This window comes from Anser cygnoides, chromosome 4, assembly GCF_040182565.1.
Source record: "Anser cygnoides isolate HZ-2024a breed goose chromosome 4, Taihu_goose_T2T_genome, whole genome shotgun sequence".
NCBI lineage: Eukaryota > Metazoa > Chordata > Aves > Anseriformes > Anatidae > Anser > Anser cygnoides.
In genome coordinates, this window is record NC_089876.1 from 70,338,135 (window position 1) to 70,364,700 (window position 26,566).

Genomic DNA, 26,566 nt, shown 5'->3' on the forward strand with positions numbered 1-26,566 from the left:
ATCCACACCTATTAATATTTTTGTATTATGATACCTACAGAATAATCCTATGGGAGGGGACCCTGATATACTGAAGTGTCCTTATTATTACAAAATATACAGCAGTATGTGCATTAGGTAGAATCTGAGAACATATGATACATGTTTTCATGTGAAAGTAGGAGAGTAATTAGGATGTAGAAGTATGTTTTATTCATCTTCATTCATTTGCAACTGGTCTGTGCCATGAAAATAAAATAATGAGTAGAGTCTGAAGTGAGCTGTAGCCATGTGTGGGAACATCTCAGAAAAGTTGCATTTGTTACAGTAACAGGTTGAACTGCATCCCTTGCACTTCTTCATTACTTTCTTTTTTGTCTGTTTCATGTTATGGGCCATGTGCTGTCAATTTTCCAGCAGAGGAACCACACAAAAAGGAAGGAGTGGTTCTACGAGCACTTCTTGTGAGGTTCTGTTGTTGTCAGGTACTATAGGTGTGATAGTAAACTTGGCTGAATTGACTGAAAATAATAATAGAAAATATTTTTTATTTGAGTGAAGAAAAAGGGGAAAAAGGTAAATGAGAATACTTGTTTTCTGTTAGAAAATAGACTTTTTCCATCCAAAGCTGGTTAGAATTATTTCATTGTGAATTATAGCCTATAATTTCTGAGGCCTGCTGAGATTCTGCCATGTCAAGCTTCTGAAATAGCTTGTTTTTAATTATTATTATTAATTTGTGTGTGCTGCAAGCCTAAGATCACTTTGCTTTGATAAAGAACGTGCATTACAGTAGTGTGTTCATCTGTCTTTCTGCTCCTGAATTTGGCCTTAAAGTCTTAATATATGATTTTGTAAAACATTTTCGGAGGGAATTGAATTATTCTAAAAGCTTTGTACCATTGCTTATAGATCCAAACACCTTTATTGCCAAGGGTAAAAACAGTAAACATGTTTTTTTTTTTTTTTTTTTCAAATCTGTGCCTTATGTAACTACTGGCTCCTCCTAGATGTCTTTCATCAATGCACAAAGATCTTAAAGCAGTTGTAAAGTCACTCAAGCTTTTGAGTGTCACCCACTGGCAGGCCCACAATCAAACTGGGAAAAAACATGCTAGCATCCCATCTGCTGGTAATTATTATAAATAATGCAGCCAGCAAGTCAGGTTTACTGGATTTGTCTTTTTATTTTTTTTCTGTGCTCCTGGGCTTTTCATCAATAGTAGCTATGTAGCTTACCGGCACTTCCAAGTAGTGGAAGTGCAGGTAAGGATCTTAATTTTTGGTCCTGGCTTCAGAGCTATGACTTGAGTAACACACTGTTGCTTAAGAGTAACAAATGGAAAGGATAGATCTCTACCATTTTATGTTGATTATTTTCCTTTCATGGAACCCAGTGCTGGAAACATTGGGGGCAGAAAAATTCTTATAACCATTGTTGATATTGGTACACTGAGTTACTTATGGGTGCTGGGGAGGGCTAATAGAAATACGCAGCAGTGAAACCTGAGGTCCTAAGAAAAGAAGTAAGAAAGCTATTTTTATGAAAAACCTAAAAGCAGCCCAGTATTGGGGACACAGCTAATGAAGAAGCAGTGATTCAGGAAAAAACTCAGGGACTGATTCTCTCGTGTGTGCAAAGGAACTGTAGGTCATTACATATGAGCACAGAGGACCTCACAAGTGGTGGCAAGTTAAATTCTGTATATTCAGCTCTACTTGAAGTTATTGGGAATCTCAGAAAGATACTGGTATATCTTTTGGTGCAAAATTGACTCTGTAACGGTTGTGTTGTAATAATTCCAAGTAGGAAGCTCTGACTGGATTTCCTTTGCATGTCACCTATCTCACAGAGGAATATTTGTTGTAGATATGGTTCAGCAGGAGAGTTCTGGCACCCAGATGAAAGAGCAACTTGTGTGTTTAAGCCTAAGAGAACTTAAAGCTCAGTCGTCTGTTGATGGTCTAGAAGAACAGCAGTAGCAAAACAGCTTGCAATATTGGCAATGAGAGAACTAGACACATGAATTGAAGAACTCATACTGTAGGAAATACAGTTTAAAGGTTCTTAGACATCAATATTTTAGAATCACTTTTTTTTTTAAATTTTTATAGTAGCAATTTGTTGTGTTATTTGCATGTGAAGTATTCCTAGCGTGGGTGTCAGTAGTTATCTCAGTGCTCAGAATTAGAGGAAGAAAGTTGCTTTTCCTTCAGTTTTATTATAGATGATTTAATATAAATGTGTCCAAAGCTGTAGTTTCAGTGATACATTTGTCGAAACCATTTCCTAGAAGATTGTTTTAAGCTAGCTGTAAATATCCTATTGTGTCAAAGGTGGTCTACTAGAAGTGAATGAAGGTGTTGTAATTGCTTTCAGACATCAGGCCAGACTATAAAGCTATGTAGGGATTTTAAACAGAAGTTGTCTGAGTATGTAGGGAAGTGGCTGTTGTCTCTCATCCCATGCCTTGTCTGTTCAGATATCTAAGGTGAAAGAGCAATTGAAGTATGTATTTCTAATGTGTCTTCCAACCTGGCATGCATTAGAAGAGGGTTGCCTCTAACATCAGAGAGGCTGGAAGAGGCAAGAAGGGAAGGAAAATAAACTGAGGGGAAGACTGGGCGCCCAGGCCCTTGTTATTAAAAAAGTGAAGCTTTGTACCACAGATGTGCAAGCATCAATATTGGAGAACCGCTGGATCTTCCCAATCATCCTAATGATTTCCAGACCTCCTGAAGCTGGGAAAACAACCTGAGAAAGTGATGAAGAATTCTTTTTATTAGCTATCCACTACAACTTTTCTCATCACACTTCCAGTATGGGAAGTGTCAGCCTTTCTTAGCAATGCACTTAGCCTTGTCGAGAACACAGTCAGAAAACTGTAAAAAATGATGACGACCAAATTTTCTACAATTCTACTTTGATTACAGAACTTTAAGATTAAGTTTTGTTGTCCAGTACAGTAATGAATCCAGGAAGTTTCTCCGTACTTTACTGTCAGCACAGGGAAGAAGACTGAACTGCTTTAAGCTATGGCGGGGGGGGGGGGGGTAAACTATGTCATGCCTGTCAGTTCTGTCAGTTTATTTCCAGCAACAGAGGTCGGTCATACTAGTTTGAGACAATCCTAAGTAGGTGAATTAAAGGCACTTGCCTGCCTATAGAAATTGGAAAGTGACTAAGTAGTTGCTATGCATTAAAAGAATATATGCTTATTCCACATAGGGGATGTATGGATGGCTTAGCCTCATTGCACAGGCATGACTTTACTTTAGTGTCTGGCTTTTAGTTTGCATGCTAAACTAATTCTCAAACTCCTTACAAAGAATAGGATTTAAAAAAATCTCAAATTTCAAACGGGATGTTTTGGTGCAGTGCTTGTACCTGTTGCCAAAGCTTTTACACAGCTAGGCTCATTTGTTGTTTTTTTTTTGTTGTTGTTGTGGGTTTTTCTTTTCCTGTTATATGAAACGTAGGTGTTACACCTTGCTTAGATCTCATTACTTTGCAGTGGCAATGTTCTTGAAATTGTCAAGAACGGTTTATGTCCTCAGTCTGTTATTTCCTTCTTATTGTTAAAAAAGGAAAGGTAGATAGTAAATTGGTGGGGAATAGTTCCCTGAATGAGTTCTGAAGACCTGTCAACATATCAAACTTTACTGAGTCTGAGAATCCAGATACAAAATAAGTACATTTCATATGCTGCTTGTAGTAGTGTAGTGACAATAAAAAACTAGGGACAATATCCTCAAATATATATACTACGCTTGTTGTAGTGTAGATCTGCAGTTCAGTAATGCATGCTGTAGACTCTCAATTTCAGTTGTCTTAGAGGTGACTCTAGGCATCTGTTTAAATTTATTTTTTCTTGTCTCTGTTTGAAGGGTGATTTCCTATACTGTGAAAATACCTTCTATATCCTGTGATAGGAATACATTAGATAAAGCATGAATAGAAATGGTATTCACTCATGGATTTGCAAAACACTTGGGGTAAATCTGACTTACTCCAATTATCTTTCTTTGTTATGCTTTTCTTCATGTCCATGACATTTGCATGTTCTTAGTTAAATAAGTTCTAAAGCTTACTTCTTCTGTAAGAACTTCTTTGCTCAGATGTTATTTCTCTGCTTAATTGCTGGAAATGGCTTTTTTTGTCAGACTTCCATTTTTTTTGTGGCACTAGGGTATCCTATCTGTGAAAAATTGAAACTGATGGAACCTCTTTTCCTAAGAATGAATTAAAAAAAAAAAAAAAAATTGCATATTGTAATTTTCGCTTTGCTTTCTGAGGACTTTTCTACTTCATGGCAAAGAGAATATGCGTGTGAGCAAGTACACGTGTATGTACACCTATATAAATCAAATGTATGTACATATAAAACATGAAATTGAATGAAATAGGTCATTAACCAACTCATGTTACCTACATTTAGAAAAAGGGCCATCCATAGTTAATATGGCTGCCTTTCGCCTTCTACCTTTTTTATTATTTGAGTGATTCTTTCCTACTGCGAATAGGAAATAATGGTTCCAAGAAAAGTTGCTTTAGTTTAGGGGAGCAGAAGTATTGTTTAGTTGCAGTTCCTGAGACCAAGAAATAGTTTAGGCTTAAGAGAAGGAGACCTACGCATTCTGATGCATGTGTAGGTGAAAGCATGACAGCAGAGTTCAAAATGAAGTAGCCACCTCAAAGACTTGACTAAAACTGTGAATTTCAGAGGTTATGAGTTGTCCAAGAGAAAGCAAGAGTTCTACTATCATATCCATGACCATCTAACACCATCTGACCATGGAAGAGTTAGAATGAACTAAGTCCTTGAAAATAAATTTCTCCAGAATGACTTTCTGTCAGGGTAACATTTCTAACTCTTCATGCTGATCCTTTTCTTTGGCATAAAAAAAAGGGTGGGGGACTGACAGTACCTGTCATCGGATTATTTCTTTGATTGTCTTGATGTTTTTTTCCCCTGAAGGAAGCAAAATGTGGAATATTACCAGCTTCCCCTACTTTCCCAAATAACCAGCCTAGTCTCACCTACATCTTCAGTTATTAAAACCCACCAAATTATGCATCACGAAGTTAGAGGCAAAAGATGATCTCAGCATATATTTACTTTAACAGAGGGGGGTTAAGGTTGTCAGAGGTGAGACACATGCCAGTTTTAGCAGTATCTCAATAGTTACTTTTAACACCAGACATGCTTTCAGCACCAATCTGTTTGACAATTCAATTTTCGATTTACATTTACCGGAGTGCTGAAGGGTTTTAGAAAATTATTACTGGGGCAGTGTCTCATGCTGATGCCTGTCCTTTTTTGTTTTGTATTGTTCAAAGCATATTCTTTGTTATTCTCTTGATGATATTGCTATGCACCAAAACTCTGACCTAGCTTTTTAATTTTAACTTAGTTAGAATTAAACTTAGTCTTGCACTTAGTGTTACATTCATTTAATGCAGTAAGTGGTCATTAAGCGTAACCACTTCTCTTAAGGACTCTTTATTATCATTTAGGTTGCCTGCCTTGTTCCTCTACTGTTTTAACTAGTCACCTTAATGTCATGACCATCCCCTGAGCTGTATTTTTGACATGATACATAATTGTTAACAAGATAATTTTTATTCGTGCACAAGTGCTGAACACTCTCAAATGAACAAGTCTCAAGGTATGCATAAAGAACAATAATAGCAGCAGGGGGCAATATTTTCTATATTGCAGGCAGAGAATCATTGGTGTGAATTTGGTTCCTAGGTATTTGGTCGTGGTTGGATGGTTGTCCAATATGTATCGATCAGGTGGTGAAAGGCATTTAGATTGAGTGGAAGTTGCTAATCAAACAAATAGGTCTGCAGAGGAAAGATGATGCTTAACTATATCTTCGGATTTCTTGCAGAGGGGCAGAAATTATTCATTCCAAAATAGTGCTTATTTCCTTTTTTTAAGTTTCTCTGCAGCAGTACAAATACCCTAATTTTTTTGATACCATCATATATTTAATTTACCTCTGAACTACAAGGACCACAACCTAAGTGACCAACCTGAAATAAATGGAAAGAGTGATCAGATAACGGCGCTGTGGTGGTTTTACCCAGCTGGGCAGCTGAGCTCCACCACAACCACTCTCTCTCTCCTTCCTCAAAGGGAAAGGGGAAGAAAATATGATGAAAGAGTTGAGATAAGGTTGGGGAGATCATTCAACAACTATCATCATGGGCAAAACAGACTCAGCATAAGGAGATTAGAGAAATTTATTACCCACGGCTAACAAGCTAGAGCAGTGAGAAACAAACAACAAAACAAACTAAAAACACCTTCCCCGCATCCACCATCTTCCACCTCCTCCCCCCAACGTGGTGTGGGAGAACAGAGGCTGCAGTCAGTCTGTAACACTTTGTCTATGCTGCTCCTCCCCAGTCACTCTGCTCCAATATGGGGTCCCTCCCACAGGATGCCATCCTTCCTGAACTCATCCTACATGGGCTTCCTGCAGGCAGCATCTCTTCAAGAACTGCTCCCACATAGCTCCGTACCATGGGGTCCATCCCCCAGGAGCAAACTGCTCCAGCACGGGTCCCCCACGGGTGGCAGCGCCCCCCAGACCCCCTGCTCCTGCGTGGGCTCCTCTCCACGGGCTGCAGCTCCGGCCCGGGGCCTGTCTTGGGTATGTCAATATATAGCACAGCTCCCCCAGTGTTTTCTGGGAATAAAAACATTATAATTTTGATTTTAATCTATTTTATGTTCAATATTGTGTTGAAATATTGTTATCCTAGCCTCCCACTATAAGGTACTACTCTTTAACAATTCATTTTCAGCCTCCATGTCACACAGTTAAAAGGGAGGAAACACAGAAGTGTTAAAAGGAGCACAGAAGTGTTAAGAGAAGAGTGTTAAAAGCCAATTACCTTCTCAAGCAAATGTGAACAGAAAGTATGAGGAGTAAAACTGCTTTAAAAGTGTGCAATGATCAGATTTTTCCTGAGGTTTTGGTTACAAAAGACTGAACCAACATAACATTTAGCCAAGTAGTTTAATGACTTTTTAAAAAGGAACAACCCCTACCACAGATTCGTATACAGAATCACTGTTCAGGTTTTTGAATATTTCCCTACAGTGTTTGACATTCAGACAAGACAAGAGTGTCCAGCTGCTTGAGAACCTGAAAATAAAATTAATGGATAAATTAATTATTCTATTTTTAGCATTCATGAACTTCACAAGGCAAAGTAGAACATGGAAAATCTGATTAATCTGATTTACTGTTTTCTAAACACTTTATGAATATTTATCTATGTATTGAATCATTTCTAGTCAAATGGGAAGGTGGTGGTGTATGTGTAGATTCATCTGGAAATACTTTAGGGCTTTAGGTTGGGGTCAAATACAGGTTTGTAAAATAGTATGAAATCTTATCCATGGGTTAGGCACTGTCCTTACCTCCTTCCTAAAAATTTATTCAATTGCAGCTAATCTCATTTCCTTGGTGCTAGATCTATCTAGCCTCCTGCATGGGGAAAGCTATTCTGGGAGAAGTGAATGGTGAAGTCAGACCTCAGATCCATTTAGAAAAAGCTCAGTAGGTGAATAAAATGTGATGCGTAGGTGCCACTGAAACAACAGAGGGGAGATTAAGGCATCCAGTTACTGAAAGGGGGTGACTCAGACTTTTCTGTGTTTTTGAAGACAGAAGAGGAAATTACAGAAGAGCCTTGTCTGTAGAAGAGATTGTAGTAATTGCTTTGATTAAAAGAGGAACTGCAGAATACTCCATGCACAACCCTTTCATATAGTGAAATAGGATTTACATTATTCATCAGTGATGGTGTTGCAGTTAAATCACAAGGGTATTTTCTGTAGTTCTTTATTCATTGTTGATGATTAGAATATTTGCCTGTCAATATAAGTCATCTCCTCACTAATTAGCACACTACTCCTGTGCAATTTGTTCAATGAAGTTAAAGAAGTAGAACTGCATATATGACACATCCAGAAATGAAACTTGTCTCAGAAAGTAGGAGGCCTTACACCATTGTTTAATCTGTTAGCAGAAACAGGTTAACTCCCAAAGAAAAAAAATGGTTTAGTGGCTACAATTCCAATAGTTCTGCCAAACGTCATGAAAACCAGAGGCAAGGTTCTATTGGTTTCAGATTCATTGGGCCACGTTTTAAAACTAATTGAGGGGTTGGGAATCGTTAGGCATTAGTGTTTATGGTGGGGGTTACTGTAGTTTTGTTTTGCTTTGGTTTTGTTTTAACCAAAAACAAATTGTTATTGACTGTGGCAATGACTACACAGCAGAAGAAACTATTTGAAGTGTGAATTACTTTAATATGAATATTTACAGTCATGGGGTATCATGGGTAGTAGAAAGGTAAGCGGTCTGCTTTCTCTTTTGATTTGGAACTTCCTTGAGATACAGAAATTTCACTGTTGTATATTTTCAATTCAGTTTTATGACGAGCTTATACGACTTCCTCTAATGAAAACCCTTTACAACCCAGCTCCTTCTGTATTTTGAACTTCCTGTACCATAAGCCTTCGGAATGATGTGGAGTGTGTTGTGTTGGTTTTGGTTGTTGCTTTTGTTGTTGTTGTTTTTATGAAATGGGTTTTTTGTTTTGTTTGTTTATTCCCTACTACTATTTCTTCATATTTCAAATTTTCCTCTCTGTGGAAGACTTCTTTTCTGAGAGTCCTGAGATGCATGCTATAGACTACTACACCATATAAAGGGCTAAGAGTTCAGACTTGGTAATGAACAGTGGAGGTGGAAAATGGGAGATAGTGGAGATAAACAGATGCTAAAAATCATATTCAAACTATTTTTTTCAGCTGCATAATTGTTGAGATCTTAGTCTCTTACACTTTGGGAATATGTACTTTCACTTGTTATTCAGTTGCCGCAAAATCTGGCTACCAATGTAGCATCTGAGTGTGAGACCCAGGTGCCAGACCACAAAGAAAAAGCAAGCAAGACAGTCAAATTCTTTCACTTGTCTGTTTCTGGGACCTCATTTTCTATATCTCATGCTATTATCCTTGCCTAGAAGGCTATGTTTTTGCTTCCATGGAAGACAAATATGACTTAAAATTTGGAAAGAATAAGCATTTCAGAACTAACAATTCTAAACAATCAACCTTTCTCTATAAAAAGCCTAGGAGAGGGGAGCAAAGGGAGCTGATGATGGCTGTGTGCCCATACCCACGTTCTGTGTGTGTAACTTCAGTTTGTATACCAACTTTTTTTCTATTTTTTTTTAATGCTACTTCTATCTCTAAATGAGACAAAATCACTGAAACCTCAAGTTTTGTGTAATTACAAAAATCCTGTGTTGGCTGTAGGGTCAGAAAGCCAATGACCAGAAATGAAATGAGTAATTGATGTTATCTGCAGTGTTGTAGAGGGCTCTGAAAAATGAGGTCTAATGGATGTTGGCTCACATAGAGCAAGAGTGATGAATTTTACCTGTCCGTTAGAAAGCTGAACCCATTGTTTCTGTCCTTCTAATTAAAGCAACAGAAAAAGAATTTTGGGGATTCAAACAAGTGATAGTGTGGTGTTTTAGACAAAAATGAGTTTTTATTTTTTTTGAACTGTGGCCAAATTACTCGGAATGTACTACTGGGACCAGGGAGATCTACTAGTGCAAAATTACTTGCATTTCTTTTTAGCAAAACAGAAAACTAATTTATATTAAATGAATTCAGTAATTGTTCATCCCAAATACTTTGTTCCATTTTTATATTGTTTATTTATGACAGAAATAAATTATTTCCACATTCTATTATTTTACTTAACAGATTTTTTTTTTTAACAAATTAGTTTAATAGAAAACAATTGCTTTTTAGCTATAAAAATGGTCATCTTTTGCCCGGTGCTAAATGATGTCTTTGCTCAACTGCTCAAGATTGCTAATGAACTCCAAAGTAAGAAATGCTGATGTTGGTTAGTGAAGGTGTTGTCAATTCCTGTAGGAATCATTTACTCATTATTGTGTTGAGCTTTGCTCAAAATAGTAGAGGGGGAGAAGGAAGAAGTATGTTCTAAGGACAGAGTATGAAACTGAATAGTTAAAAATACAATCTCCTGAGGTGTTTTGCCTTCTTCACTTTCTCATGAAAGTAGTGAGGGTAGTAAAGATACTAACGCAGAAATTAATATTCATGGAAAGATATGTAAAGCTAAAACAGAATAATGTTATAAAGTGTGTGAAACAGTGTATTATATCAGTTGCTAGTAGCAACTGCTGTAAAATACTGTCCTTGTGACTCCCACTTTTCACACATCTATAGTTTTTCCTTAACATTTCCTCCCTAAATTAAAATTTTCTGAGGATTTTCCTCCTCCTGCAATATTTTTGTTAAGGCTGAAAAAACTGTATTTCAGTCATTACCCAAACAGAAGTACAAATATAAGAAATAGTCTACATAGTTTTTTTTTCCTACTATGTTTTTTAATAGAGACATGAAATAACTATTTGTCACTTGAACCAGATGTATTACTAATTGAACGTATTTGATTTTTCCAGTGTAAATTCTAGATGTGGTAATTGCAATCTTTTAATGGTAATATGAAAATTAAGATTAGTTCTTTTCTTGCTTTGATAGCTTTTCATGGTATCAAGGCCATTATCATATGACTACTGTGGGCGCTTTTCATGTTTAATCAGATCAAGTGTTAGTCTTAGATGTTTTAATAGACCTCTAAAGCTTTTGGAAGTATGCTGTCAGTATTTGGATTGTGTGAATAAATTAATCTCTGATGGCTTTTCCCTAGGGGTGATCTCAGTGTAAGCAAGACAGGCGAACACATTCTATTTCTGGAGTACAATGTGTTTGTTGTCAGTCTTAGGGTCCTGGGCTGTTCTGTCAATGCCTAAAAAAAAATGAGTGTCTCTTGATCACTCTGAGTCCTCCCCCAAAGGTGGCTTTATTTTGTAAAGTCATGATTAATAGGACTGGAAAGGACATGAAGTGTTCAGGCAGTCACTCCTCCTGAATCCTAACACAAAAACTCTTTTATGTCAGGTAAATAAATAGTGAATTCAATATGGATTTTCCTAAAAAACAATCAAAACACACTTTTTTTTGTCTTCGGAAGTCAGGGAAGCCAGATATTTTTTTTTTGTTCAGTGATTATTTTTCCTTCTTCTCTCCTTCCTTCAATCTTTCCTCACTGATCAGGTTTTTCTGATCTCATTGTCCTTACATTTTTATTCTTCTTTTGTTTTGTTTTGCCACTCCCCCACCTCTCCCACCTGACCCAACTATCATATGGTCCATTACAGGACTTTGTGGGACTGTGTTTCTTTTTAAGGGATGTGTACAAAGTGGAACGTATTCCTGTAGCTTCCTTGAGAGCAGTATGGAGAGTGAAAGAACTAACTGATGTCTCTTATAGGCTAAGCACCAATTTGTACATCTCAGTATGATGTTTATCTTTCCCTGTAAAAACATGTATTTACTTACATTAAGTTTGTGATCCATTATCTATATGTAAATGGTGTTGTGCTAAAATGTTACCGAACTTGCTGTTTTTCATCTTGTATTATAGGAAATATGCTGCACCCAATGGGACAATAGTCTTTTAAGAATTTGTATGTTTATAATTATGCTAAACAATTAAGAGCTCATATCATGCTTATGCTTTCAAGTTTAGAGGCTCACTTTTTGTGTTTTTCCCTCTTTTTATATCATATGAAACTATGCAGTGTTTCTGTAGTGGTTCCCATCCCAGACTTCAACATGTTTTACAAGAAATAACTAGGAATCCTTAGCACTGACTTCTTTCTCTCCCTTCCTCCCCCATAGAAATTCCATATTCTCAGGGAATGTGTTATCTTTATTTTGAGTGCAAACAGGTCAAACAATTTTCTGTGTGTTGTCTAGCATTAGTCAGTGATCTATAAAGTATAACATTGTTTTTATTCCCACAGAAGCTAACAAGATTAGGCACAGAAAACAATCTTTCCTAGCAGAAAGGATCATACCTCTGTAAGGGTTTGCCTAACAGATAGTTGAAATCATCTGTAAAGGCCTGAGTGATTATTACCTCAGTGCTGTTGATGACAATCATTAGAAATGTCTGATTTTTCAGAAACCACCTTCTGAACATCTTGGATTAACAAAGAAAATACGATGTTAATGAAAAGATAACCTTCTAAAAACACTTTTTTTTTTTTTAGTTGAGAACAATGGAGGGAGTTTTGGTGGTGGTGACAGTTTTTGTTTTTCCCTAGGATCTTTTAGTTTCAAAGTATGAAGGGCCACCATATTGTCAGAGCTGATGTGCAAAATAACTTGCATGGACTGGTCGTCATCAAGGGAAAACCAAAATGTTATTTTGTCAGGGAGAGGGAAAAATTCCATCTTTATTTAAGAGAATATCCTCTACCCCCAAAATGTTTTGGAATATATAGTTCATGTGATATCTTTACTGATGTTTGTCATCAGACTTTCCTCGCTGATGATACAACTTTTTACTGATGGAGTAGTGCAAAATGTAATAAATACTGAACCTGAATTGTTCTACTTGTTTTGCTGGCATCGTGCATTACTTCTGTCCAAAGAATATCCAAAATACTTGACATATTGTAGAGACTTAGCTGTGAGTTCTTCAATGGCCAGTTGAGAACGGTATATTTGGTATTGAGGGTAAAGTGTTCTAGGTGCAGTCTTGGGAGCCATCACTACATTTCTTTGAATGGGTTTTCTTATGAACATAGTAGGACTTCACACAGTGAAAGGAATGTTGAAATGAAACAATAGATGAATAATACTTGACCCAGAATGCACCAGAGCGTTGTTTCTTGCTTAGTGAAGTATGGCACTTTGATCCAAATCTTTTCTCCAGCTTAGAAAGCTGTGGGACTGACATTGAAAGACTGTAATTTTAAACGCTCAGAATGCAAGTTCTGTTAATATAAATTGAGCAAAATATAAGTGATAGCAAAAGCAGGCCTATTCAGACTGCATGTACTTACCTCTAATCAAGTTTTCCCATGAGATACATTTTAACTTTCTTGGTTTTTTATATGTAATGTTTAATTCATGTTTTAATATTTGCTAATGTCAATTATTTATTTTAACTATTGTTATTTTATGGCATGAATCCTGCATGTAGGCTGGATCTTCATTACTCTAGACACACTTCAAGCAGCTAGGGAGGGTGCTGCTCTTCACTGTTCACAGTCTAGACAAATTCAGACAATACATGCAAGATTTAGCTGAAAAGAATACATTGTTCTCTGGTTCCTCAATCTGAGTACAATAAAATATTTCTCCATACTTGCTCATTATTATCCAGTTGCAAGGGCACTAAACTATTGTTTGCTCAAACATTATCAGTTGAGCAGTGAGACCCTTAGAAATATTTGAAAATGTAAATATTGTACATTTGAACTTTGACAATGTATTATCATTTTCAGCTGCTAATTCAAAGATTAACTCTGAAAGATATTACTCTGTCTACAGTGTAATAGAGGAAAAAAACATTTTTCTAGATAATTGCTTTTTTCATATACTATAGGCTGTGACAAAATTATTCAAACAAGAAGCCATTTTTAAATCACGAAGACCCCGTAAAAGATTTTTTTTTTTTTTCCTCAATAATTCTTTGGAAACTTGCAAAGAGTTTCCAAATTTCAGGAGACACTTCATTTTATTGGCTTTGAATGCAAGACAGCATTGAAAGGATGTATAATAAGGTGGTTATCTTTGTGCACTTGCAATTGGGCCTTACAGCAGAGCTAATGCTAAGAACATGAAATAGCAGTACTACCATTTTTGTATGTTAGATGAGAAGTTCACCCTTCCTCTTCAGAGATATTATATATTGGAATTATAAAGATATAATTCCTGGTGGAACATTGCTTATTTTACCATATTCTGAAATACTTTTTTAATGCTTTATTTCTTAAAAATATGAATGTTTACTCTAATTCATGCAGAAGTTTGTGACTTAAAAAAAAATATTGAAGGAAATTAGATCAGAAACTTCATTACAGATTCTTTAGACTTATTTAACTGTTATCCACAAATTCATCATTCTAACTCAGAGAAAAACGGAATGATTTCATGTAGTTGTATATGGTAGTAATCAAATGCTTTATTTTTGCATTTTAATGTCAATGAATATATCACCTAACCTGTTACAACCACTTGCTTTTAGCTCCTCTCCACCAATGAACTTCTCATTATATCAGAATCACTCTTTTTTCAGTTCTAGAATAGGCTTGTTAAAATCTGATCACAGCTGCATGCAATATTCATTAAGTAGCTACACCAAGGATTTGCAGAATGATAGGAAAATAATTTGTTTTATTGCCTCTTCCTGTCCTAATAATTTATTGAACTGATGTATTTGGAGAACTTCACACAGTATTATGTGCTGGGAGGTTTTACACTACTTTTAGTAGGAAGTTATACAACTTCTCCCAACAATTTTTCCATGATTTCCTAAAATACGTGGAATTTATTATATCAATTCTCACCTGGAAGGCAGGGGCAGAAAAAAGGACTTCACTGTGTAAATATATTTGTAGAAGTATATTAAATACCATTTCTGTGAAGGTGCTTTCACTCTAAAGCTGTCTCCACATCAAACAGTTTCATGGGTTGATTTTAAAAATGAAGATATATTGTGGATATAAGTGGAAACTTACAATAGATTTTTATATTGGAGGGTAGTTGACATGGACAGCTCAGATCAAAGTAACAGATATACTAAAACAATCAGGATTTGCTAAAACACCTTGAAATAGATTTCATTTTTTTCTTATTTCCAGCAAAGGTGACCTGCTAAGGTAGAGAAAAATAACTAAAAGAGCAACTATTTCAGACTTGATTTTAACAAATACCAAGTATAGAGCTCAGTCTGAAAGCAGAAGGCCATTAGGATAAAAGTATTCAGAAAATACCTTAGAAACATAATGCTTCAAAGAATCACTTGGACCACTGAGTACTATCTCTCTGACTATATGAAAAAGGAGGAATGGTAGTAGAAAATCAGTGCCAATGAGCTTTGAGTCTTTGGCCAACTTATAAAACAACGAGAAGAAGTCATTTAAGGCATAAAGGTCTTGTGTAAGGATCCTTAAAAAGACATATTCAAAAGGACAAGACAAAAAAAAAATGGTGTAAAGCACAGATAGGAAATATAGTAAGAGAAAAAATATACTTTAATCAGAACTTTCTAAACTCAGAACTATACTGTAAGTGGTAATAACACCATCTTGCTAATGGAATATATGAAAGGATAACACAAATATCTAGGGACAAAATTAAAAAGATGTAAAAAAAAAAAATGCCAGTGACTAAAGGGCCATAAAAGTGTTATACTTGCCATGTTACAAAACAAAGGAAAACCTTAAATCCGTTACTTAATGAGGAGGAAGAGAAAATAATGGATAGCACTGATGAAGTTTAAATGCTCTGTTTTCTTCTGTGTTTCAGGCCTTAAAAAAAAAAAAAAAAAAAAAAAAAAAAAAAAAAAAAAAAAAAAACAATTAAACACAATTAAAATAGGATGAGAACATAGGACAGAACGGGAAAAGAACAAGTCAAAGAATATTTATCCCAGCTTGCTGTATTTAAGTCAGTTAGATCTGATGAGGTTTACCTGCAATCCCTAAGGAAGTAACCGAATCAATGGTTCAGAAACCAGCACTGTTTATCTTGGAGAGCTCGCAGAGGATGGGTTGGCCCCAGAGGGCTGAAAGAGGGCAAACGTAGTAATTAATCTTTCAAAAGAGTAAAAGTGAGCGTGACTGATCTAACGTCCTTTCCTTCCTAACTTCAGGAGCTGAAAAGAGACTAGAGCAAATTAATAGACAACTAGATTTAAAGAATTTAGAGAATGGGAATAAGCCAATATGTTTTTACAGAGAAAAAGTAACATCCAACCAGCGTGACTTCATTCCATGTAGGAAAGTTTGCTTACCAAAGTGGTGCGGTGAGTTCTTTGGTAATCCAACACATGATTTTTGAAAAAGGAAATGGGAAACAATGCAAATACAAGATGATTATAAGATAACTATGCTATATTGGTAAACCTGTCTACAGTAATCATCAGTAGTTTTCTGTCATTTGATTAAGAAACAGGGATCACAGTCTCAAAGGACGCAAAATGTATGTAGTTATATATTTTAGTAATAAGATCAATAAGATGAAATTGAATAAGAGAAAATAACAATGTTTTTTATATTCCTGATTAGGAATTAAACAATCAGATTCAAGGCTTGAAAATTAGGAATAGCTGAGCAGAAAATTATATGATAAAAAGTCATCTAGGACTTGGTGATGAAAAGGTAATAATGGGCAGCAAACTGCATTATAAGTTAACAGAATAATGAAGAGGGGTGTGTGGTAGTTTTACTCAGGTGGGCGGCCGAGCTCCACCACAACCGCTCTCTCACTCCCCCTCCTCAAAGAGGAATGGGGAGAAAATATGATGAAATGGGCTCAAGGGTTGAGATAAGGATGAGGAGATCGCGCAGTAATTATCGTGACGGGCAAAACAGACTCAGCATAGAGAGATAGTAAGATTTATTGCCTATTACTAACAAGCTAGAGAAGTGAGAAACGAAGGAAAGAAACCAAAAGCACCTTTCCCCCCCATCCACCCTCTTCCACCTCCTTCCCCCGAGCAGCGCAGGGGAATGGGGGTTATGGTCAGTCTATAGCTCTTCTTCTCCGCCGCTCCTTCTCGGTCACTCTCGTCCCCTGTGCTGTGGGGTCCCTCCCACGGGATGCAGTCCTTGCCGAACTGATCTGGCGTGGGCTTCCCACAGGCAGCAGCTCTTCTAGAACTGCTCTAGATGTGGGTCCGTACCACAGGGTCCAACCCTCAGGAGCAAACTGCTCCAACCTGGATCCCCCACGGGCAGCAGCTCCTGCCAGGTCACCTGCTCCTGTGTGGTCTCCTCTGCATGGGCTACAGGTCCAGCCCGGAATCTGCTCCAGCAGGGGTCTTCCACAGGCCACAGCCTCCGTCAGTGCAGGTCCACCTGCTCCACCGTGGTCTCCTCCATGGGCTGCAGCGTGGAACCCTGCTCCACCGTGGTACTCCATGGGCTGCAGGGGGACAGCCTGCTTCACCGTGGTCCTCACCACAGGCCGCAGGGGACTTCTGCTCCGGCACCTGGAGCACCTCTCCCCCTGTTTCTTCATTGACTTTGGCACCTGCAAGGCTGTTCCTTGCTCCTCACACTCTCCCAGCTGCTGTGTGGCACAGTGTTCCGCCCCGCCCCCCCCCCCCCCCCCCCCCCCCCCCCAGTGTTAAATATGCTCTCACAGAGGTGCAAAACAACATCACTTGCATCACTTGTTGGCTCAGCTCTGGTCAGCAGTGGGGCCCTTACCAAACATGGGGCAGCTTCTAGATCCTTCTCACAGAAGCCACCCCTATGGCTCCCTGCTACCAAAACCTTGCCACATAAACCCACTATAGGGTGGGGAAAGCTTAAGCATATTACAGATTTAATAAGGAGTGTCAAGTCAGATGCAAGGCTGTGAACTGTTACTTTGTTCATCAGCAGTAGAAAATCTCATGCAGAGTTTTTTCTTTTGTTCTGGTCTCTGGACTTCAAATAAATAAAAAGGGCAAAGACTATAAGAAGTTGACAAAAGTGAGGATGCTAAAAACATATTTTTTAATTTGTTGCAATATCTGCATTTGAAGAGTTTTGCATAAAAAATGTTGGGATAAGATGTTGATTGTTTTCTGTGTAAACAACCTTTACAAAGGAAGTTTTTTTGTTTGTGGAATCAGCTGTAAAGCAGAGAGTTTCAGGCTAAGCGTATGGAGAAAAACTTCTGATTTAGAGAAACTGGACATAAAGAGTAGACTTTTGGGTTTACTTAGTACTAGATGAGGCTGTGAATCCTTTGCAGTAGGAGCAGATATTAGAACAGGTAAAACAAACATAGGATTGTCTGACATTGTAGTGATGGACACACATGCGGTGAGCTTGCAAAGCACTTTCCAGCAGTATGTTTGTTTGTCTTTCATTTCTAACTTATAAAAATAAGGCAGACAATGCAATCTAGTAATATCTCATTCTAAGGGTAATTCATTTTCCTGAATTTTCATTCCTAGTCATTGATGGTGTGAGTTGATCCTTAAGTGGAGATTGTTTTATTGGAATTTTCACAGGGGCAGGAACACGCTGCTGCAGAGGGCCATTGCTCTCCAGGTGGATATGTGTGTATATATATACACACACATGGGCACACTTGCACGCACACACATGCATATATACACATAAACAGCTGATGGTCAGCACTCTAATTTAACAGCACCTGGGAAGTTCATGTGGACAGTTTATAGAGATCTCGGCTTTGGCCTGAGCTCTTCTGTAAAGGTATCTCCATAGTTTTAAACTGTGTTGTTTGTTGGAAGGATTGCACTGAAGACAGCACAAGAAAACCATAAGCAGTCTGCCTTTGGTTCAGTTAAAACATGGCTTTTTGTATTAAAATAGCCTCCTGTTGTAAACAACAATTATATTGCCCCCTGCAACCACCATGGAGGCAGAATTTGAGCACCTTCCCAAGGACGAGAAACCTCCACTGTTCTACTAATTCATGGAATGGATTATGGATTAATAATGGATTACTATTATTATTATTATTGTTATATATAATATTAACTAATAATGGATTATTCATGACTTTCTAACTGCAGCTTATATTTTAATGCTCTCTCCCTTCTTTTTTTTGATATTGTACTTCAATTTCCTTCTCTTCACAGAGTGGGAATTAGCAAGGATCATTGATTATAAAGTTAGAAAGCAACATTTTGCTAGTGTCTGAGGACCTGTATAACTTTTTTTTATCCCCAAAGATACATATACTTGCTCTCAGATCCAGAGTAGGGGAGAAGCTAGATACAGTGAATGTTTGTGGGAATTCATATAGAGGAAAAAGAAGAGGGGGGTCTGCAATGGAGATTTTCTACAAACCAGAAAGATAAGGTCAAGCCAGGACCTGAACCTAGGCAGCCAGGCAGATAGGTCTTCATCACTGCTACTCTCTACTTTAGATGCAATCTCTCTGTTTTGTTCTTATAATAGCATTTATCTCATCTCTCAAGAGACATGTAAAGATTAGTATGTTGAAGAGGGTGTTGTGGTTAGGAAGCTTCAGTAAAAGAAGCCTTTGGTAGGTAATGGGAACCTGCCAGCGTATCTTCATAAGCTGTCAAGTGCATCTGGTATAAAGAGGAAAATTTGGAAACAGAACATGGAAATTATTTAGACATTTTTTTCCACATTACTTCAGAAATTTGTTTACTACAATTGTATATGCATATATAAGCATATATGTGTATATATAAATACACACAAAGAGGGAGAGAGAAAAAGAGAAAATACACATTAATAGTACTTCGACCGCAGCTTCCAGTGGATAAAAACAGAGCATCCAAAAAGAGTTTAAGGATTCAATAAAGAAATGGATCAAAAAGGTAGAAAACTTTAAAGTCAAAAAAAGACAATGATTACAAAGAAATATCAGGAAGGTATTTACGTTTTTTAATGAACAAACTGTAATAGAAGTATTTATGGACTATATGGGTAACATATTTGTTCTGTAGTTTCCTGAACTCTCTACTCGGTGTTGGAAAGTGGGATTCAGGAAGCAATTAAGCTAGAATTATAAAAATTGAAGCACAGAATCTAGTCCTCCAAAACAGGAAGATAGCAGAATCATTATATTATTTTGATTAAATTTGAAAAAGATTGATTTATGACTATCCTAAGTAAGGATCATTTAGGCAGAAGTGTTAAAGAAGTTGAAATAGTTCCTTGCAACTTTGCTCATCTGCATATCTGGCACGGTAGGTAAACAAAAATATTTATTTGTATAAGGGCCAGGGGGAGTGTAAGTACTATGACACTATTGAAAAAACACCAAGTCTTACTCATTACATTTAGAGACAAATTAATACTGTGGAAAAGTGGGAATAAAGTGCTTACTCCTTTTGCCTATTTCAAATTGACTTGAGACAAGTATCCTAATAGTGGAAGGTAATATTGTTGCAATGCATTTGGATAGCTTTACAAGAACTTTTTAGAAGGGACAAAGCATTCTTCAAAACTAAACTGCAGGGAATTGTTCCTGCCTGTTACAGGGGTTGCAACTAGATAATCTTAAAGGTTCCTTCCACCCCAAACCATTCTATGATTCTAGATTTAGAATCCTTCTAGATTTAGATTATAGATTTATTGTTGTTGTTAATGTCAGTTCAGTGGTTTGCCAGGATCCACCTCTATAAATTAAACAAAGCTGCTTGAAACTTTTTGGAAACATTATGAAGATGAAGGAATTTGTTTCACATTCTGGTACCATTTAAGTATGATAGACATGTACGTGACAATTTGGTTTATTACTTTGTTTTATCTTGGTATTTATCCTAGTTATCCCAGTAATCTGTGTCTGAAAGGGATACTTAAAACACTACAAATGCTCTTCATTTTAAAGAACTCCAGCTGGTCATCCAAGCACCCCTCTTCTGTTCTCTAGCAAGGACTTATGTTTCGTCCTGAAGTTGAACTTCACTTTTTGGATGCTTCACTTTTTGTAATAAGTTTAGGCAGTGTTTAAACCTGTGCTAACCTTTTGCTGTAGGGAGCCATAGAACAATGCTGAATAGTCATGATATCATTCATATAGTGGATGGCTTTGTTGTAATTCTTTCTTTGCTGAGTTGTTTATACTTAAATTGTTGCAGTAAAGATTACTGATTTTTATTTTGTGCTTATGTTTATCAGCGTTGCAAGAGAAATATTTTCCACTTGGCAGAGCATTTTCTAAAGCAATGCTATAGGTTTGACAGTTACATAGAAGATAGGTACTGAGATTGACAGTCACTGTGCAAGAAGACTGACCTCAGGAGGCTGAAAACCCTATAGCTATTTTAAAAGTTTTCAAAAGCTCCTTTTGCACTGAGGAAAGTCTGCCTAAGTGTTTGTTTAAATGGATTTTCCAGTAGGAATAAACCTTTAAAGCTTTTGAATGACTGTGAGGGCTTTCTCCTTTGGAAGACAGAATTCAAGATAGCTTTTGCTGCCAAAACCATTTTGAAGATCAGGATTTTTCATTTGAAAAGTCAAAAGAAAACTCTTACAACTTAAATGACCATAGAGAATTTCCTAAGCTTTTGCTCTCAGCCAGGATAGGATCCAGAAGAACTATTGTGTAAATGAGTAGGAGATCTGGAGTATTAGTCAGTAGCTCACATGTAAGACTAGTAATTTTTTTTTTTTTAACTTTAGGACCTATTGCTAAGTAACTTAATCAACAGCAAAAAAGAAATATATCAAGAAAAACAAACCCTGGCACTCTCCTGATGCTGGGTGCTATTGGGTTGATATAAATGATAGAAATTTCTTAGAAATAGGTGAAAGAAAAATGCTGTCTTTGATCTCACACCTGTTGTATGGGAATTACATTTGTGCTTTGTTGAAGGGGAACGAAAGAAAAAGCTGGCAAGGATAACTACATCCAATAGTCCATAGGAGACACTGATCTGGCATACCTGAATTTTAAAAAAAATAAAAATAATAAAAAAAAAAACCCTCTTGCTCCTCTCCCATAGCCAATAACTGTAGCATCAATAGCATAGTCATGACAGGATTAGCAAGAAAGGTGTGATTTAAAATCCTGACTCCATTCACAGCAGTGCAAGTGTTGCCAAGGAGTGGGTTGGGACAAAATTTCATTTGTGAAGAGAAACAAATTATTATTTACCTTCTAAAACATAATGCTAGTCTTCAGAAAGGTAGCATAGATGATAGGTTGGTGTGAACTTGAGCAGGTATAATAAAATGCAGAATAGAACTTTGTCTGGGCTCCAAATGACTGTCTTTTAAGTGCTGGAACTGTTGGCCTTTATTTACTTATTTATTTGAGCTGATCAGAGGTAATTTTTCATGGTTCTATAGCTGCACACAAAAGCCTAGATTTTTAGCTCAGTAAAAATTATGATCATAGCTGTTTCATGAGGCCTGCATATATTCAAACAAGGATCTGAGTTCTTAGTTGCTTTCATAGCCAAAGTTCTCAGTTTTATGTTCTGTGTGTTTATCATTTAAAGAAGGTACATAGAATGCTGAGTGGCTTAGAAGCCATACTTCTGGATAACTCTTTTTGGGTTTTTAGTGACTGGTACATTGCAAGCACACTTTGTTTAACATTCTGTTTCTCTCTTGCTTCTATTCAAACATCAAAGAACCCCTGATGATTTTCAGGAACTACTGTTAAATATCTAGTGCCATGGTTATAACTTTTGCCTCTAGATACCTCTCAATTGGTCACCTTTGATTACTATTGAGCATTCTTCAGATTTTTGGTTTTGTATGCTCAACTTTAAAAAAGAATTAATAATGACTCCTTCAGCTATCTTTTCATTCCAGAGGGAGGGCATATGTGTGTAGACAGATTATTTTTGCCTCACTGTTGAAGGATTGGGCTAGTTATAGAATGATACCGAGATTGTCACTTGTATGTTTTTCTATATTTTGAATTGCAGGTGATGATCTAGGATAGCCTGTGGTATTGTCTAATCAATCAGCCTGAAATAAAATAAAATAAATATTTATGATTATCCCACTTTTTTTGGTGGAAAATAACATAATAGTCTGTATTTTTTAGGGCTTACAGTGAATTTTCCCGAGTCTATTTTAAATATTAGATGATTTTTCTATTTTTCATCACTTTTCCTTGAAATTAATTATACCATTATCTCTTGGTTTATGTCACTGTAGCTTTTTAAAATAAAGGAATTTCCAGAAAGTAGAGAAATACAGAGGTTCATAATTTATTTACAGAGCCTGACACTCTCGCTCCACTACCTTGAAGGATTCAAAAATAGAAACTGATAACTTGAAAAAGACCAAGAAGGTATCAAGAGCAATAAAATATTAAAAGAACTAACACTGAAGTAAAGTAACTCACAGCCTGAATTAGAACTATTACTTCCTTTTTTGTAGCCTTTGGTTAGCTTGGCTCTTGAATTTAAGGTGACACTGATGATGCCAGCTCAATGCTACTTGAGTTCTGCTGCCCTCAATGGAAGAGGTGTCTCCATATACTGTATAAATTTGGCAGCTTCTATATTAACGAAGCATGCTAGACTTTACTTAATTTACTTTTGCTCTCCTTCAGAGAGTTCATATCCTTTGCATTTTAACTTTCCTTGATAATAGGATGTTTCCGGCTTAAGGTTGTATGGCAACTTTCCATATCATCTTGTGCCAGTGCAATTCTGCATTCTTAGATGCTCAGTCAGGGCTGCAACATCCTGATGTTTCTGTCACAGAAATCTGTACCAGAAAACTTTGTCATTATGTAACCTAAATGCTTTAAGGAATCAGATTGCAGATAATGATCACCAGCCATTGTGGATCATTTAAATATTAGATTGCAGTATGTATTTTCTTTTTGTTTTGGTTGACAAAGTGAACTAGATCTATGTATGTAACACACTCAATATTATTTAGATTAGGGAGAAGCTGTATTGGCTCTTGAATCAAGTACTCAAATTATGTACTTTATTTGTGCACCAGACTCGCTTGTGAACATGTACCCAGGAGGTACTGTTGACTCATGGTTTTGGAATGTCATTGGAGTTCCATAAATCTATTTCTTTCTGAACCGCTTATATGTCTCCTATGATGAAAAGAGAGATGTGAGAGGGATGTCCAGGAATGTGTAATGTACTTTAACCTCAGGATTGTGCCATCTGTTTTTTCTCAAGCTGATATCACAACTGATTAAATTCTTCTTGTTTTTTTAGTGACTCTTTACACCACAACTGCATAGCATCCACACAAAACTAACAGATTTGTAATCTTAATACATTATGGACGGTGTGCCCTATGCTGTCATGCTTAGGGCTAAGTCTGCATTTTCTAGATTCCAAATTAAGAAAGTCTGAGACAAGACCAAAATGAAGAAGGGGGAAAAAAAAATAATAAATCAAATAATGACTTCTGATCCATGGTTTGTCATCCAAACTTAATGGATATTTTCAGTCTCATGAATATATTCTTTGCAACTCTTAGATTGTACTAAATCAGTCTTGAAGATTATAAATTGTGAAAACGAAATGCACTAATGTAGTGTTTTAAATTTTCATACTGATTTGTGTACTTGTGTGACCTTTACATGATAAAATAAGCTTTCTAGGTTTAGTGTGCACAATTCAACATGCAGGTCAACTTCCAGGTCTACTGAGAGCCTCTCTCCCCTGAAGGAGAAATCTATCAATCTGTTGGATGCAGCTAATGTGGTAACATGACATTTATGCACCCTCTGACACATTCAGATATTGATACACAATCTCTGTAGATGCCTAGTCATGTCTATCACTGAGTTTCTAGCAAAGCACTTTTTTTTCCTCAGATAAAATCCGTATTGCTTAGAAGAGACTTCATATGTGGAGGCCATTTTGATATTGCCCTAAGCTTTGTGTATTCACTTAGTACTAAGGGGGGAAAAAAAAAAGATTTTAAGGCGGAGAACCAACCCATAGTTCAATCAAAATTCTGCTGGCAGAATAGAGGTTTAGTTTTTGACATGAATCAGGAGGTCTAGATAAGTAACCAATGTTTGTGCATCATCCAAATATTTAATACCTGTGGTTAAAGTCGAGCTTGTTGGGGCTTTAGAAACTGTTAGAAACAGCAAAGTGGTGGGTTAACAGTCACTGTAACATTCACAGGAACAGTTTATCAACCTGATATGATAGTGTCTATCAAATTAGTCATAGTACTTACCCTTATGTATTGGAAGATATTACTGCTTTTTATTAAGTCTTTACATACTCTTGGTTTTCCTTGTTCTTAGCATCATAGAATATCCTGAATATCACCTAGAATATCACAGAACCACCCAAAAGTCAAACCATGTGTCTGAGAGCATTGTCCAAGCACTTGAACTCCAGCAGCTCGGTGCTGTGACTGCTGCCCTGGGAAGCCTGTCCCAGTGCCCAACCACCCTCTGGGTGCAGAACCTTTTCCTAACACCCAGCCTGACCCTCCCCTGTCCCAGCTCCGTGCCGTTCCCTCGGGTCCTGTCGCTGTCCCCAGAGAGCAGAGCTCAGCGCCTGCCCCTCCGCTCCCCTCGTGAGGGAGCTGCAGGCCGCCATGAGGCCTCCCCTCAGCCTCTTCTTCTCTGGGCTGAAAAAACCAAGGGACCTCAGCTGCTCCTCTTACATGTTCTCATGCTCTTCATGATCCTTTTGCATAGCATTAAGCTTCCTTACAACTAATATTCAGTAAAGATTTTGTGAAGTTTTCGTATGAGCTGTCGCACGTGCTGTTCATGAATAATTTCTGTTTCTGTTCTTAGTTAAGGCTATATCATAGTTAAGACTATAACACATATATATATGTTCTTAGTTAAGACTATCTAAACAATGCACACATAAATTAATCATGTCCAACTCTTCTATCTGTGTGTGCGGAGGTAATAGTTATTAGCCTTCTCCAAGAGTTTGTCTGGCATACATGTGACTGCATTAGTCGGAGTTCTCTTCACATTTTTTGTTCACTTACATTTAAAAATACAAACAAGAGAGGACCTTCATGGTGCTTTGACAAAAAAGTACAGTGTGTGTATACATATATGTATATAAATGTATACATGTACATATATAGAGACATATATTCTGCTTCACCCAAAATCACAAATTTAGATATGGACCAGTGCAGATGTCAAAATATAGAAAATTAAAATCTGATGAAGAAGAATCTGTCATGTTTTATAGTGATTTATTGAACTCCCGAGAGAGTGGAGTGATACTTAAGTATTTCTAATTGCCAAGGTGTCTGGTTTGATGAAAAGTGCCATGTGCTTTGAGAAATGGATAGTCTAATATTTACAATTCTAGATGACATTTTTTGTGGAGGGCTCTAGAAATATTGTTATGCAGCATTACTCTCACTGCTTGGGCACTGTACCCTAATCTGTGTGCTTGTCTCCTACTTTTTAAGCTGTATGTTTTCAGCACTGGAAGATTTAGGGACTTTAATATTGCATTTTGTAAAATGATGCATGAATGGAAATACCGTCATGACTTTCTGCACAGAATAGCATTCTTTTCCAGGCTCCTCTGATTTAAAGTCAAATTTTGGCTCAAGATCTAGTTAGGTTAAGACTTACAAGATGCTGTCACCAACTCTAAGTGATCCATTAAATTTGCTTGCAGGTTTCTGGGCAGCACAAGTTAAAAAAAAAAAAAAAAAATAATAATAATAATAAATAAAGAGGATGAATTATCTACAAATATCTTGTACTTCACCATAGTATTTCCCCTGTTCTTCTCAATATTACAGTCTTTCTAGAGCAAGCATACTTAAGTATCTGAGTGATTTCCATTTGGTATTAATTGCTCAAGAGATGGCTGTTTTGTGCTTACCTTTTCTTTATAAACATCCTGAAAACCTTCTGGTTACAAGATGCTGGTAAAATAAGCTCAGATATTAAGTAATGTTTTGTTTGTGAGGTTTGGTGGTGGTGGTTTTGTTTTTTAGCTGGTAAAGTAGCTGGGCTACAGAGTTTATCAGTTTCAATTA

General features: G+C 36.8%; 1 protein-coding gene across 2 annotated transcripts in view; it reads left to right on the forward strand.

The window, feature by feature from the left end:
* The window catches only part of GRID2 (glutamate ionotropic receptor delta type subunit 2), an 807,057-nt gene that overhangs the window by 162,558 nt on the left and 617,933 nt on the right, over positions 1–26,566 (forward strand). The gene's annotated exons all lie outside the window — the stretch shown is intronic.